This window comes from Dermacentor variabilis, chromosome 8 (assembly GCF_050947875.1).
Source record: "Dermacentor variabilis isolate Ectoservices chromosome 8, ASM5094787v1, whole genome shotgun sequence".
Taxonomy (NCBI): domain Eukaryota; kingdom Metazoa; phylum Arthropoda; class Arachnida; order Ixodida; family Ixodidae; genus Dermacentor; species Dermacentor variabilis.
The window spans coordinates 20,284,201-20,293,843 of record NC_134575.1 but is presented as its reverse complement, the minus strand read 5'-3'; the positions used below and the strand labels follow the sequence as shown (position 1 = coordinate 20,293,843).

Below are 9,643 nucleotides of genomic sequence, written 5' to 3'. Positions count from 1 at the left end.
TTATTTTTTCTTGGAAACGGATCATATCTGGCTGGGTAACGATGTCTTTCTTGTAGAAGTTCATCATGCCGAAAAATCGTTCATGCCGTTGAGCTCAACAAAGTGTCGCCCGGACAAGATGCGATCAAGTGAAGCGCGGATCCCTTCTGCTGAGGTGAGGAGGAGTGCACCAAGTGTGCACACCCTATCACTGATGTTCAGGCCGTGGTCTGCGAAGGGCTTGCAAAGTATACCGGGATAATGTTGGAGGGCCTCAGCTATCCGAGGTAAGGGCAATATGTCGTCAACATAGACGAAGCAGAAGTCGATGCCACATACAACTACAACGACGAAATGTTCACAGGTTCATGCCACACTTCTAAGATCGAAGCTCGCGAAAGTAAACCCAAACAAACCAAACAGCCCGATAAGAACAGTCTGTGAAACGTTGTCGGCGTTGGCATGAATTTGCGTCTAGGCATTCAAGGCACGATATTGGTGTATGGCATGCGCGAAGTTTGTATGTTACGGATGGGGTACATTTCGAGCATTGTTTACACGCTGAGGGCATGATAATCGCTTCAGTGCTGCCGGACAGCGGTGTTGTTCAGTACCAAGTTAAAAGGCGATGGCCATGGAACCTCAGAACCACGGGAGATTCATTTGTGTAGCATGTATGCACACACTACTTTCGCGATGCGCAGGCGGTCCAGAGCTACACCGCGGGCATGGAAGGAGACCGGAAGGCCCGGTGTCTGGATGTAGTGGACAATGTTGCGTAGCACCACATCAGGAAGCCCGCTGGGTCGAGTTAGGTGGACAAATTTGCCGAGACGCTATCGGTGCTATGATGCATTTTCCATGACGAGTACCACAACACTGCACTGATAGATGGTTGTATGCTGGCATAGTGAAGATGAGCTTGTATGACGTCGATCAGGCACCCATTGCGACAATTTTGTGTGAGGTTGTAGCTGGACAAAAATCGGAATTAACTGATAATGACTCCGAGGCATCGGCGATCACAATATTAAAAGAAAACCAAATGTCTTGTATTTTTAGTTTGATATGAAGATGAAGTCAGCCATATGTCTTCATGTTAGACCAGTTCGCTGCGCTGAACTCCTAGTACACAGACATACACCTATCGTGAAGGCGGGCTTATGGATAGTATGAATTCTGGGAGCTGCAATCGAGGCGCGCCAGTGTCTTAGTATTTATACGCTGACAAAACTTGTGATCTGCAAGACGGCAGCTCGCGGTCCCTTTTTCGAGCTACCGGTGGCTTTCCTAACGTGTAGAAGAAAATGACGGCTTCCATTTGCGGACTGTTTAACCAAAGCGTACATGGTGGATCGTGTCATGGAGCTGCGATGAGTCGACGTTGCAGCCACGAATTTGAGAGTGGTCTTGGGGCCATGAAGGTTGGTGTTGATACAAACGCTTTTGAATGGCGCAGAGCTGCTGCATGATGACGTCGATGCCACAAACTTGCTTAGACGGGTACAGCGGCTACTTAGTGCCTTCAGCGGCTAAGATAGTAATGATATGCGGAGATCGATTATGGCGTCACATATCTCGGCAAGTTTGTTTAGACATAGGACGCAATGGAACTGGAGAATTACCTGGAAGTTCTGGGCTATCAATTCAAGCCACAGAGCTTGAATAAAGGAGGGGGTGTGAATACGCGTCTTGGTGGCCTCAAAGCGCAAGTGGCGAAAGAAGTGCGATGGTTCGCGTTCGCCAAGCTATTCCCACTGCAAAAGTTTCCACACGCACTGGTCGTCTTATTCTGACAGCCGACAAACAAGCTCACACTGGAGGTATTGCTAAGGGGCAGCCGTTGGCAACCGTTGGCAGTAGCGTAGCAGGAGTCCAGACTACGTGGTAGTGGCGCCTGCTATCCTCAGTGACGTGTGGGGGCAGAAATAGGGCTCAATATGTGCAAACCACACTTAAAGGACTGGGTGAAAATGAAGGAACCTCCAAGATGACATGACAGATGTCCGGTTTGGCTATGGGCAGAGCAGTGTTCAGGGAGCTAATGTCGTCGGGCTTGAGGTGTTGGTCATTCTTCATCCGTTGTTGGCAAGCCTGTAGCATTATTTATGCACTTGCTGTTGAAAGGTGACCAGGGGTTACTCGTCGGCCTTCGTTGTACTATTAGTCCATACTCTGCGCCACCAATGTTCTGCGGCGAAATAATAGAACCTGATTCTGTATTCCTTCAAAAGATACCGAACATACGATACATTACCGCAAAGTCTTAAGAGAGCAGCAGCCGCAGCTGCAGCCCTCCGACGCCTAAATGGCAATGAAATTTTGGTCTGGTGGTGCGTATGTTGAGAAGAGGCATTTACATGCCAAGTAGCATAATTATAGCTGTTGTTCTTATCGAGGGCTGTGATGGGCGGATGCGTGGAAGGCATGCCTCACCCCACGAAGCGATTACGCTGCAAAGGCTTCGGCCGGGTTGTGCATGCAGTTGGGGTGATCGTGTGTCACCAGACTACAGGCGGCACAGCTGTCATGTGTAATTTACAAGCTTTATAAGTGAGAGTCATTCACTAACTTTGCAGGTCATGGTTTAGTGCCCATTTCTCTTGTTATTTCGTTATATATACTCGTACAAAGCACATATAAACCTTTATGCGCTCTTTATGAAACAAAAAGTAGCACCGAGTTTATATTTCGTTGTCCTGGAAGAACTTTTATGGCAGACAGGCAAAACGCCTATATTGTTTGTTGTGGATTATGAACTCCACAGTAAATTACCTATTTGGCTACACCTGAAAAAAAATTATAAAAAAACACTGTATACATATATTTAGAAGTTTTCCGGGAAATTGAAGTGCCACAGCACGTTCAGGGGGTAATGCAGAACATATTTGCCCTTGGGAGGCAAAGCCTAAAAGCGTGTCTTTTAATTACTGCCATACTATATTATTACAAGTATTCCAAATGAAAGGTGTCACTGAAAACTGAAGAATGATTTCATTGGAAAACAGGATGGTTATGAATATTTTTAGGAGTAGATATTGTTGTTCGGGTTTCAAGGTCTTTGATGTAGCCCGGATACAAAAATAGCCCTTCGACTGTGTCATAGCTGACTTCAACAATAGTAAAGTTTCCTACGAGAAGCACTACAATAGCTTAAGGTATGACAGAACGGAGCGCAAAGTCTAGCTTTCTCGGAAAGCTGAATGTTTTTTTACCCCAACTAACGATGACTCAAGTGTTCAAAATAGAATGCGATCGTTATCCATCATAGGTGTTTTTCTCTACCTTAGGGATAAAGGTACCATATCATGCTCACTTTGGCATGTTTTCGCTCCAAAGATGCTTATGCGCATTACTTGTTTTCACCTACAGTGAAGGGCACAAAGATGGCATCGATCCACTTGAATTGTCTTTCGTAGCAATGTAAAAGCCATATTGATGTTCGGTTAAAGCTACAATGCGCTGCCTGGTCTTTATCAACAGTGCCTAAATGCCTCAGCTCCATTCAGTGTATATTTGGAATATTAGACATTTTCTCTCTTAGGATTACTGTACAGGCTAATGAGTCAAGTAGATTGGTATACCATCCGCCACATATTTATGGTAATGACTGAACAGAGAACATCATTTACATTTTGTACCGTCTGTTCTTGCAAAAATAGTGCATTAGCGAAGCTGGACAGCGAACGAATGCGAGCCTAAACATACACTGTACAAACACGGTCAAAATATTTTGAAAGCAGTTGTAAATCATTTACCCTGCCAAGTGACAATTTTATCAAATTTGAACTTCGTACTCTAAAGCTTCACTTTCTTCCGCCCAGAGACCGAAATATAGGAAATCCTATCTAATCAACGAATTTATTGCAATTTTACAAACAAAGAACTCTAAGGGGGTTTGACCCCTTGCTTCCACAACACCCTAATATCTAGTTCCTTTTCTTATCTTTGGTCGCCTTCCCACTCTTCAACCTTTTCATGTTTTAAAATGCATGCCTATTAATGTCAAACGACAGTGCTCATTTCCTTTTCAGTCTTTGTCTTTGCAGGTACACGCATCTGACACGTGCGAAGTGCTAAATGACATTAACATAAACAAAACTGTTGCGATGCCGTATGTACAGTTTGTGTCCCACAGCCTCAAGACACCTAAAAAGTTGGGAAGGATATGGAAGGAAGCCAACGAAATATACGCCAAACACCAGGATTGTGTAGTAAGCAACATAACGCCAAGTCTCTAGATTGGACAAACACTTTATTTTATGCAATTCCCATCTTTTGCAGCTACACTTACATAGGGAAAACGGCATGCTGCTCAATGAATGTTTACGTGAGCATGGGCTCAGTGCCAAGGTTAAGACTAGTAGTAATCTACCTTTTTATTGTTGCAAAGTGTGACATCAAATATATGTTGTTTAACTTTGTCCTGTGGCCTTGCGCTTACAAGAAACAAACTTAGGCGAAAAGCACAAAAAACATTTTAAAAGGCTTCACTCTTGTACGGCGCGACCGTACTCAGGCGAACCGGCTTTCGGGTGGTGTAGCTATTGTTCTGTAGAGCAGCATTGCAGCTAGAGAAGTTGCCATTAATACTCACTTAGAAGCCGTTGCTGTCCCTGCATTAGCACACAAAACCATCACCATTTGTTCAATATACATTCCACCACATACACATTCTACTGCATCAGATCTGGAGTTATTTTAAAACAGCTACCTGAATGTTTTTAAAAGTGTGTAATTTTAACGCACATAACACGTTATGCGGCAACAAAACTGACATCAGGGTACAAACACTTGAAGATTTTATCCTGGGAAACGACATACGCCTTCTAAACACTGGGCGGCAAACTACTGCTCCCCAAGCACAGGAGCTATGAGCGGTCTAGATCTGGCGTTGTGCACTCGATCTCTCTTTATTCGATTTTAAATGGAGTGTCATTGACAATCCCTACGGTAATGACCATTTGCCTGGCATTATTAAAAATACTTCTCCTTTTCCTACAGTACCATTCAGGTCACCCCGTTGGAGACTCCATCTAGCAGATCGGCGTCCCTTCAGCGAAAAGGCCAGTCTGGATGACATATCAAATGTTAAAACTATAGACGAAACGAATGAAAAGATTACTGCCTTTTTACTTGCTTCAGCAGGAAAGACGATTCCGCAATCCTCCGGCTTCTTAAGGAGCAAATTAAAACCTTGTTAGACTAGTGAATGTACACAAGCTAACAGAGCACAAAACAAAGCCTGGGGTATCTTTCAACGACATACAACACAATATAACCTTATCTATTTCAAAAATGCAAAGGCGAAAGCCGGGTACACGCTCCGGAAAGCAGAAAGACAGCCTTGGAAAACGCATGTACCTCCATAAATAGCTCTATATCATCCAAAAAATGTGCGATCAGCTTCGTAAATTTAGAGGCGACAACGCTCCTTACACGATCCCCATAATCTCACCCCCAGCTACTCAAACGAATTTAAAAGAACAAGCAGACATATTAGGGCAGTGCTTCCATAACCTTTCAAGCTCAATAAACTATTCCTTTATATTTGAAAAATATAAAGAATCGGCAGAAAAACGAAAACTTCCGACAACAGAAAGTTTCGAACGATCCCCCTTAACACTCCCGGAAATCAAGAAAGTACCCACTACTGGCAAAAAACAGCGCCCGGTCCGGACAGAGTACATTACACAATGCTCGCACACCTATATCCTAAAGCAGGTAAGACCTTGCTTCATTTTTTCAACATAATGTGGGATACAGGAGAAATGCCGCATGAGTGAAAAAGAGCCATTATATTCCCTTTCTTGAATGCTGGAAAGCACCCTACAACAGCAACCACCTACCGACCAATAGAAATCATAAGCTGTCGTGCCAAGTCTTATGAATCCATTATAAACATCAGATTGACACACGACCTTGAAACCGAGAACCTGCTCGATAATCATTAGTGTGGGTACAAGAAATGCTGCTCTACAACAGAAAACCTAGACAGGCTAGAACACGAGATACGTGGAGTCTTTCTACGCAAGCAATACTGTCTCATGGTTTTCTTCGACCTAGAAAAGGCGTACGACACAACGTGGAGGTTTGGTATTATAAGGGACTTAGCGGATTGAGGGATCTGCGGTAGAATGTTAAAATATCTAGCCGATTTCATGTCCCACCGAATATTCCAAGTGCGTTTAGGAACAGTGCTGTTCCGCGTATTCATTCCGAAAAAAGTGTGCCACAGGGATGTGTATTAGGCACAATATTGTTTCTGGTGAAAATGAGCTCAGTCAGTAATGGTAATCTAACCTCTCTAATGCACTCATTACATCTGGATGATCTGCAGGTATCGTGTCGTGCATCAAACTTGCGAATCTCTGAACGGCATATCTAAATTGCGCTAAACAATCTCACGCAGTGGACATATGAAAGCGGTTTTCGCTTATCAAGTGAAAAAACTACTAGGGCTGTCTGTTTACAAAAAAGTGGCCTACAACCACATCCCATCCTCAAGCTGCAGGAAGCCACACTATCGGTAAAACAAGAACACAAGTTTCTGGGTGCTCTGTTTTACAAAAAGTTGAACTTTCTTGCGCACATAAACAGTTTTAAAATTAAAGCGAACAGTGAACTTAACATCCTCAAAGTCCTCTTCTGGAAGCACCGGGGCTCTGACCATAAATCCCTGCTACACATCTACTGCATTCTCGTAAGTAGCATATAAGACTATGGTGGCATCAAGTATAGTTCAGCCATAACGTCTTACACCAGGTGACTTGACTCAGTTAATAAGCTCGTCCTGCGACTGGCAAGTGGTGCTTATAGAACATCACCTGTTCAGAGTTTATACGTCGACTGCATTGAGCCTTTTTTACAGCAGCGCACAGTGCTATTTTTTCCTACATACTCAGAAACCAGTTCTTACCACAACACACATGGTATCACACCGTGACACAGTGCAGTTCACGCTTACACTATACAAATAAAGCAAACATGATTAGGCCACTTACCGTGCGATACGATACATAATGTCGGGATTATGACATGCCTCGGAAATTCCTCCAGGTTTCCAGAAGGGCAGAACGTGTGGCCCATTGGTGTGATTTCACACCGCTGTGCGACTGGACACTAACACATATAAGAGACACACCACACGAACACATTATACAAGATTTCCGCTCATACAAGAATTGTGCTCTTCATCACAAATATAGAAATGAAATTAAATTAATACCACAGTATGCTTCTGTCTACACAGCCGAAGTATGCGCAATATGGGCGATAGTTCAAAAGATCATCGCTGACAAACTTGAAAACACTGTCACATACACAGATACATTCATCATGTATCAAAGCTCTACTTCTGAAATCCGAATGTGAACCCCTGTTAGGGGATGTTTTAAACGTATTAACGTAAAACAATTACGGCAGACCAATTAGGTTTTGCTGAGTACCAAGCCATGCTGCGATACCGGGTGACGAAGCCGCGGCTAGATTCGCCTCAATGGCCCAGCGTACAAAACCTTACTAATACAAGACTTCCATATAAAGACAGTATCAATGCGATTCCGAACGCCTTGACGTCAAAACGGCAAGACGAACGGGACCATTGTTTAAGCAACAAGCTGCAAGCTAATAAGCATGTAATTGGCGAGTGGAATTCATGCAGTCACCGGCAACGGTTCTACGAGGTGATCTTGTGTCGACTTCGCATTCGAAACACACCTGACGCACAATTTCCTCCTCCGAAAAGAAAACCTGCCAATTTGCGAAAAATGCCGTGAACCTCTTGCAGCCATACAATTCCTAATATCATGTCCACACACCGACATACGTAGATAGAGGTTTCTACACAACCTGTATAATTTACCATTACACCCTGCCCTCTTACTGACAGATGACATTCTTGTGCCATTTACTAACCTGTTCGACTTTTTTAGAGAAAGCTCGTTTACACCAACTATAAAGAAATGCAGGTTTACCAGCTCTAACGTTGCGTTTCCTTTTGTCTTTCGCTAGCTCAGCATGGCCATAGTTGCCTTTGTTCCATTAAACCCAAACTAACCAACCAACCAACCTTTCTAGCCGTACTTCCCTCCTAAAAAAATACAACACACTCTCGTGTCCATTCACGCAGGAAATTGCAATACTCCAAGAAGGCGTCCTAAGATCTAGGCTTTAATTTTCGTGAAGACGAATATGCTTCGTTATTCGCTACCTCCAGTCATTTTCTATTCTGTGCACGTAGACTACGTAGAGATAGGATTTAAATGCTGTAGACTTGCAGCGTGCGAGTGGCAAGTTCAGCTTAGGGTTAAGAAAGTGTCCAAATGGGCAGATAAAAATGGGTTGAAGGTCAAACTAATAAAAGCTCCTGCGTCTTTTTCAGGAAAAAGCAAAAGAAGACTGCTGCCTGATCACACTGTCAAACATAAAATACCGAACCTTTTCCTTGAATAAAGAACACAAATTATTGCGCCGTCATACTGTACTCGAAACTAAGTTTCACCCCCCACATCAAATATATAAAGGTTGAGTGACTGAATACAATGAACATGCTGAAAATTCTCTCGTACACAAACTTGGGCCGTGACATGAAATGAATAATTAATCTCTACAAAAGTCTGATACGATCAGATTTAAACTACGGGGTGGTGTTGTATCAACCTCTTACACTCAGTACTCTAAAATGTTTGAGCCTGTTCATCGTTTAGGCATACGTCTCGCCACAGGAGCGTTCCGAAGTACAAAGCATTGTATACCTTGTACAATATAACCTTGTACAAAGCATCTTTGTAGAATTCACTGAGTGGTCACTCCATTGGCAGAGGTCGTCGTCCAGTTTCATCTATTCCCTGGAAGCACGTTCTGATCGCGAAAATCCTAATAAGAAAACCGTAAACAATATGACATCTGCCATACCTTTCGCACAATTATGCAACAATGAAAGAACACTTTTCATCACGTGTGTGAATCCTCAGAAAATCAATCGTTGTTCCTCGTTTTGAAAACCCTCGGATGGGTCCAGCCCCGCCAGTCCGACCATTACTGATAGGCTGTGACAGGCCTTTAGTAAAAGTACAATGAACTCTCGAGAAATACTTATCTAAACGCACTTCCAACAACTTCAGTCAAAGTACTCGAGTCCAGTATCTTGCGCTGATGCTTCAAAGTCGCATGCGGGCGTCCATTGTGCTGCAGTCGGCCCACCCTTCTCGTGTTTGCAACCGCAAACAAGTTTTATGGCTGAAGCATGCAGAATATTGCTGATTGTCAGACACGTGATGCAAATAAATCTACAAAAAGGAATAATATTAACAGATTCATTAGGCGTCCTCAAAATCTCTCATTTCTCTACGAAATAATAAAACTCCTCTCTTTGCTGAACTTTATTCAACGTTCTGTGCTTGTTATGCATCTCTCACCATATAGGAATATGCTGGGTACTTGTCCACAGAGATATCGAGGGTAATATGGCTTGCCAAAAATATTGCTACATTAGTAAATACAAAAGCAAATCATTCTTCCGTAACAATCCCTATCAAGGATTCAATGTCCATAATTTGCAGAAAACTGATGCGCCGTTGCCAACGTACATCGGACATTGAGGAATTTATTAAACTTCACGTTATTAAGCAAAGTGTCAGAAAGTGGCCACTAATACCGGAAA

The 9,643-nt window shown here is 43.2% G+C and overlaps 1 long non-coding RNA gene across 1 annotated transcript; it reads left to right on the top strand.

Moving 5' to 3' along the window:
* The first annotated feature begins 212 nt into the window (after positions 1-212).
* On the top strand, positions 213-8,537 carry LOC142590933 (uncharacterized). Its single transcript, XR_012830270.1, has 3 exons — positions 213-266; positions 4,014-4,193; positions 8,363-8,537. It is a non-coding gene; the product is annotated as an uncharacterized LOC142590933 (long non-coding RNA).
* The last annotated feature ends 1,106 nt before the right edge of the window (positions 8,538-9,643 follow it).